We start from the raw sequence: 7,410 nt of genomic DNA, 5'->3' as shown, positions 1-7,410 counted from the left end.
GTGAAGATGTGCTTCAAACTCTTATGATCGGTGTAGATCTGAAAGGTCTCTCCATACAAATAATGGCGCCAGATTTTCAGGGCGTGTATGATTGCGGCAAGCTCCAAGTCATGGGTAGGATAGTTCTTCTCATGATTCTTTAGCTGTCTAGACCCATATGCTATAACCTTTCCATGCTGCATCAGGACACAACCCAGACCCAGATAGGAGGCATCGCTATAAACTATATACCCTCCTGATCCACTCGGTAGAGCCAGCACAGGTGCAGTAGTCAGTCGATTCTTCAATTCTGAAAAACTCCTTTCGCAGTTCTCATTCCAATCAAACCTTGCATTCTTCTTTGTGAGTCGGGTTAGAGGAGCCGCTAGGCTGGAGAACCCTTCGACAAACCGGCGGTAATAACCTGCCATCCCTAGGAAACTGCGGATTTCCTTAACTGTTGTCAGCCTTTCCCAACCAAGTACCGCTTCAACCTTTTCGGGGTTCACTGACACCCCTTCCTTCGATATAACATGTCCTAGGAAGGCGGTTTGCTCGAGCCAAAATCCACATTTGCTCAACTTTGCATACAACTTCTTTTCCCTGAGTACCTGTAGGACTTGGGCAAGATGACGAGCATGTTCTTCTCTACTTTTTGAGTAGACTAAGATATCATCGATGAACACGATGACAAATTGATCCAAGAACTCTCTGAAGATTCTGTTCATTAGATCCATAAAGATGGCCGGGGCGTTGGTTAGCCCAAACGGCATAACCAGGAACTCGTAGTGTCCGTACCTGGTTTGGAATGCCGTCTTGGGGATATCCTCCGCTCTTACCTTTACCTGATGGTAACCTGATCGTAGATCTATTTTAGAAAAGATCTGTGCACCCTGCAACTGATCGAAAAGGTCATCAATCCGAGGAAGAGGATATTTGTTCTTGATTGTTACCTTGTTTATCCTTCTGTAATCAACGCACAGTCTCAACGTTCCATCTCTCTTCCTTGCAAAAGTAACCCCGGCACTGTCTTGTAGCTCAGTGATCTGTTTCCTTAGTTCTTCCATCTCGATGCGACTCATTCGGTAAGGAGCTACTGAGATGGGCTGGGTACCTGGCTGTAAGTCTATGGTGAACTCGACCTCCCTGTCCCTTGGTAGACCGGGCAGTTCATCCGGAAATACGTCTGGAAAGTCTCGGACTACTGGAATCTCTTGGATACAAACTTCTTTCTTGGGTTTACCTAGTTAGAGAAAATACAAGATTAAGGCACTGGAAATCAAGAAAAACTTGCCATTCGGGAAACCAGTACTGGATAATTTTATTAACTTGCAAAAGGCTCCTCGTTGGGAGGATTAAATACAATCTTTTTATTAAAGCAGTCTATGGTGGCGTGATACGCCGCTAGCCAATCCATTCCTAGGATTACATCAAAATCGCCTGTGTCTAACCCTATAAGGTCTACCCTCAATTTCCTATCTGCTATCTCCACGGCACATGCCCTGTAGACAACCTCTCCTAGCAATGTCTCCCCCCCAGCGGTAGATACAAGCAATAATGAATCAAGTCTATCAGGTGATACACAAATTTTGGAAGCAAGAACATGTGAAATAAAAGAATGTGATGCACCAGTATCAAACAAAATATGAGCAATGTGGCCAGAGATAGTATACATACCATGTACCACGTCCGGGTCTGCGTCGGCATCCTTCTGGGTAAGATTGTAAACTCTGCCCTGGATTGGAGGCCTCCCTTGATTCTGGTTTCTAGGGCACTCCCTCGCATAGTGCTGGGCACTGCCGCATATGCGACAGGTGTTGTTGAGGCGGTAGCAGGGTCGGTCCCCATGATCCCTGCCGCAGTACTGGCAGATCTTTCCACGTGCTGCCCCCATAGCCTGAGGAGGGGCCTGAACAGCAGGCCTGGGTCTCTTACTAGGTTGGATAGGCATGGTAGGCGCTGGCCTGCGGAGCGGGGCTGAGGGTCGGGAACTTCCTGCTAGCTGAGGGCGGGTGTCGAAGCTCCTTTCTATGATCTGCGCCTTTGTCAGGACTGCCGAATATGTCTCGAGCTCCATCACCAATAAGTGCTGTCTGATCGCCGGGCGGAGGCCCCACTGGAATTTCCTGGCCTTTCGGCCCTTCCGGTATGAGGGTGAAACGGGCCGTCCCCATACCCCGTCTGGTATGGGCGCCAAAACCATAAGATCTCCATACCCCGTCCGGCATGTGAGACCACAATTCCGGTAGGGTTCCCTACGGACCCGGTCCGTCCACCATCTCCTAGGATATCTAGTCAGGCTAGCCCCATCATACAATTATCAGTCTACACAATCTTTCATTTTCCTTTTCCTCAATAAGCATCATCAATTCACATTTAAACAAGTAAATCGTAATTCATGCCAAACAGACAACATACAGTATCAGTTTTTCAGTCTTTCAACCCATAATTAATAAAAAAGTAATATATGCACTCGAAACTATAAAATGAACACATCAAACCTCATAATGCATTTAAAGCTGTAAAACAGGCCAAATAACAGTAAATCATAAATCACACTAGACTCGGGCTCCATTAGCAACCTTAAGCAATTTCACACATGCGTTAATTCAAGAAATACTGTTTTATCATTTTGAACTTTAATACCGTGATAGGAAATAGGGTGAGGGGTCCTTACTTGTTTTTGGGATCCAAATACGATTCACAGTGCGCCTACAGGCCGTCCCTAATTTTCCCTGAATTTTTCCCGGGGAACTGAAACACACTAACGGTACCTGCACGTGTTCCAAAAAAACCCAAATTAGGCCCAGGGCCTCTTTTGGCCCAAATCGCAACTCCGGCACGGCGGCTCCGCCGTGCTCCGGCGACGGCACCGCCGCTGGCGGCGGCGAGTCGCCTCAGGTTGGATGTTTTCGGCCGTTTTCGGCCGAATTCGGCCACACTCGCATCGGTCCCTGTGAGAAAACAACCCTAGGGCCCTCGGGGGGCCAAAAAATCACGGAAAAACGGAGCTTACCGGCGGCGGCGCTCTCGGGTGCGGCGGCTCTCCGGCGAGGTTCGTGTTTTGGTGATTCGGCTCCGGTCAACCTGTAGAGAAAAGAATGGTGATCACGTTGATATAAAAATTGCATCAAACGGAGGCCGGGAAGGGCCTCGTCGGAGGCAAAAACCGAGAGGGGGCGCGGCGGCGCCGCTGGTCTTCGGCCGCGTATTCCGGCCGTTTGGCTGGGATTTTGGCTTCGATTTGGCTATAGGAGGAATCAGCGTGGAAAAACGAGTCGGGGGTATGAAATTTACCTCGATCGGCGGTCGAAAATTTCCCCGGTGCGGCGGCGGGTGGCGGCGGTCGGCCTCTGGTTCGTCTTCTCCAGCGAGCGGCAGGCGGCTAGGGTTTGTGGTCTGGTGTGGGGGTTCTATTTATAACCCCTTGCCCTTTGATCTCAGCCGTCCATTTTTTTTTAATCTGGGCCGTCCGATCGCGCCCACGCGGATCGCCAACGTGGCCCGTTCAGGAGCGACGTGGTCTTGCCACGTGGCAGGCCCCGGTTGGCCGGGACTGCTGACCGGGCCTGCTGACGTGGCTGCCGACGTGGCTTTTTTTTTTTCCCCTCGGTCCGGGCGCTACATTAATAGATTAACTGTAACGTTTCAAAACTTGAAAGGAAGTAAATTATAAAATTAAGTGCGGAAGCGAAATAATAGCGTTAGGGTTACATTCCTTAAACAATAATTCATAATACCAATAGTGCAACGAGAATGATCATTCTAAAAGAACAACTAATAATCAAATAAATAAATGAAAAGTAAACAAACTGAATGTCCTACTTGCAACCCTCATGTGGATTAGGACCTGGATTTTGGTCCTCTTAATCTGAAATGTTTAATGAAAGAGTGAGCTACACTAGCCCAGTAAGAATATCACATTACTCACCGATACAAAAATGAAGGTTAGTAAAAATCATGAAAATAACTAATGGAAATCTTATTTTAAGTAAATTCATTTATCATGAGTAAAATTATTTATTGTACATTTACCGTAGTGAAATTTTCAAAACTGACCTATAGAGGCAATGACACAAACAATCTCATAATCTCATGTACAATTAACCAGAATAACAACATTTCCTTTTTTATCTACCTACTAATATCCATGAGGGTTCATAGAGATGTCCCCACTACGTGTGAACCCTTATTCAATATTTTCAATTAACCGACTGTTCCCATATCCCGTCCGGTATGAACGTCAAATATCATCCCTTAATACCATATCCGGTATGAGGGTGAAACGAGCCATCCCTATACCTCGTCCGGTATGAGTGCCAAATTACCAATCCTCCATACCCCGTCCGGTATGAACGTTGGTTTACAGTAGGGTCTACGTACTCAGTCTATCCACCATCTCCCAGGATATCTAGTAAGGTTACCATTCATTCACTCACTTAATCAAATAATTTTCCATTTATATTTAATTTTCGGTTTCACAAGTTAATTGTAAATCACGTAAAACAAACAATACATGCATCAAGAAAATACAACTAAATCATCTTACCAACTCCTGCGCATTATCATGCATAAAAAACTATAAAATCAATCAAACAGGATAAACGGTGAATAATAACCGTTTATGACTTCATTAGTAACCTGTGATTAATTATTAAGATTTTCTAAATCATACAAAATACCACATTATTTATAATTAAACTTCAATTCCATAGCAAGTAATAGAGTGAATGATTCTTACTTGAATCGATATCCGAAATGTTAAGTTTTTAGTTGCGCCTACTGGGGTTCCCTGGTCTCCCTGAATTTTTTTCAGACATTAAAATACGCCCTAAGTACCTAGAAATACAAAAAAAAAAAACTCAAAATCGATGTTAGAAATCCTTTCTGGCCAATTTTGGGATTCCAGCACTGCGGTGTCGCCGTGCTCCGGCGATGGCATTGCCATCCGCGATGGTGGTTTGCCTTAGGTTGGGCAATTTTGGTCAGTTTAATACTCATTCTTGCAAGAAAATATATTAAGGGACATCAGTTGGCCGAAAAAAATTGAAAAACAGAAGCTTACTTGCGGCAGAGTTTTCTGGTGCGGTGGTTTTGCTGGCTCACCTTCGCGGTTGGACGTTTTTCTTCAGTCAACCTGTGAAAAACAAAATGGTGAATACAATAGTGAAAAAATTATACAACGGGAATCATAAAGGGTTTCATTGGAGGCGATTTTTAATTTTTTCTGTGGTGGCACCACCGGACTTTACATGTGGTTTCTGGCTCATCCGCCAGTCCTTTTGCTCCAATTTAGTCATGGGGGTGTTCAAAATCGAATTTCACGGGAATGAAATTTTTTTTACCTATTTTAGTGGTCGGACGATGCTCTGGCACAGCGGCTAACGTTAAAATTTGGTGTGAAGTGAGATATTTATATCTGTCTCCTTTTAATTTGGACCGTCCATCGCGTTTGATCTGAACCGTTCAATCACGTTTAAATAAGAAGTGAATTTGGACCGTTCATCGCGATTTGATATGAATCTTACGATATCTTTTCAAAAGAAGAATGGATCCGGACCATCCACACGTGCGGGAACAAATCCGGACCGTTCGATTGCGATCACATATATTGCTAGTGTGGCCTTCCGCATGGCACCACGTTAGCGTGTCTTGTCATGCGGCGTGCTCCGATTTGTCGAGACTGCTGACTGAGCGTCCTACATGACATATTTTTCTTAAATTACATTTTGACCTCCAGTTTATAATTTTTCTTTTAAAAACACTCCCAAAGACCAAATTTTCACCCCTTTTTCTATCCAAAATTGTTTTCAATTTCATCATCCACCTATTTTTTTCTCATTTTTAGATTAAATAAAAATTTAAAAATTTAAAAATAAATTTTTATACATTAATTTTAATTTTTTTAAAAAATTAATTAAGGGTATTACATTAACAATTAAGCGAGACATGATCAAGTCATTTAGTGTAAACCAATTAATATATGAGGACAAGACAAGTAGATAAACTAAATAAACGAGAAAGTAATTAAAATTAATAAATTAAAGCACACGATGTAACAGTAAATATATTAGCCATTATAGAAGAAAATAAACAATAAAGCTAGAGTAAATATCCACTGATCAATTCTGACTCCACTGGCAGCCTGTAATTAATTTAGTAATTTTTTTTTTAACAAAACACACCATTTATTAATATTAGACTTTAATTTATCGAAATGGGAGAAAATGGTGAGAGATTCTTATCCAAGATCGATGTTCAAAACATTGTTCTTTTCACTGCGCCTCCTGGCGGTTCTCTGGTTTCTTGAATTTTTCCTGCAAAAATTAAAAATATGCGTCACGTATTCAAAAATACTCCAAAAAGGCCAAAATAAGTGTTTTTAAACTTTTTCAGCCGGTTTAGGTTTCCGGCACGGCGGTGCCACTGTGCTCCGACGCCGACTCTATTGCCCACAGTGGTGGTTCCTCTCGGTCTGGCCATTTTTGGCCAGTTTTACATGGAAATTTGCAAAAAAAAAAAAGATTAGGGAGCTTCTATCGGCTGAAAAAAGAGAAAATCGAGACCCTACTAGCAGAGTGGTCTCCTGGTGCAGTGGCTCCGCCATTCCTCTTTTGCAGTCGGGATTTTTTTTTTGGCTAATCTGCACCAAAAAGAAACAAGGAACACGATGATAAAAAAATTGAGAAAAATAGATAACGGAAAAGGATTCATCGAAGGGGGTTTCGGGTTACAGCTACAGCAGCTCGGTCGAGCTCCAGTCATATTTTTCGAGTCACCCATCGACCTTTTAGCTCTGATATGGGTGTGGGGAGGTTCGGAATTCAATTCTGAGCAGAAGGGGAAAAAATTTACCTCTTCGGTGTCGGTGATGGCTCCGGTGTGGCGGCGACGATGTTCCTTTAGTAGTTGAGCTTTTCTCCGACCGCCCTTGTTCTTCTTCTCCAGTCAAGAGTGTCGGCTAGAGTTTTGGGGGTTGACTAAAGAAAAGTTTAAATACCTCTCTTCCCCTGATTTTGGTTATCTATTCGCGTCGACGTGGAGTAAGGAGAATCGTCAGATTTGAAGCTCGTTTAGGCTGATTCATTTGCAAATCTGGGTCATCCATTGCAATCAAATTCAGCCACCCGATCGCATCTAATGATGAAATAGATTTGGACCATTCGTGTGCACGAGATGCAATCTAGGCCGTTGGATATGTTGGCATTCGAATTACTCGTGTGGCCTCCGGCATGGACATGTATCCACGTGTCTGCCACATATCGCACGTAGACTAGTCGCGCTGCTAACGTTGCAGTCCATATGGCCAAACTTTTGAAAATTCTATTTTTGCATTAATTTTTTAGATTTTTTTAAATAGATCTTTCTTTATTTCTATTTTGACCATAATTTTCAAAAATATTTTTAAATGCCTCAAAAACTCAATTTTTA

Source organism: Carica papaya, chromosome 6 (genome assembly GCF_054855325.1).
Source record: "Carica papaya isolate Zhongbai chromosome 6, ASM5485532v1, whole genome shotgun sequence".
NCBI lineage: Eukaryota > Viridiplantae > Streptophyta > Magnoliopsida > Brassicales > Caricaceae > Carica > Carica papaya.
This window is presented reverse-complemented; position numbering follows the sequence as displayed.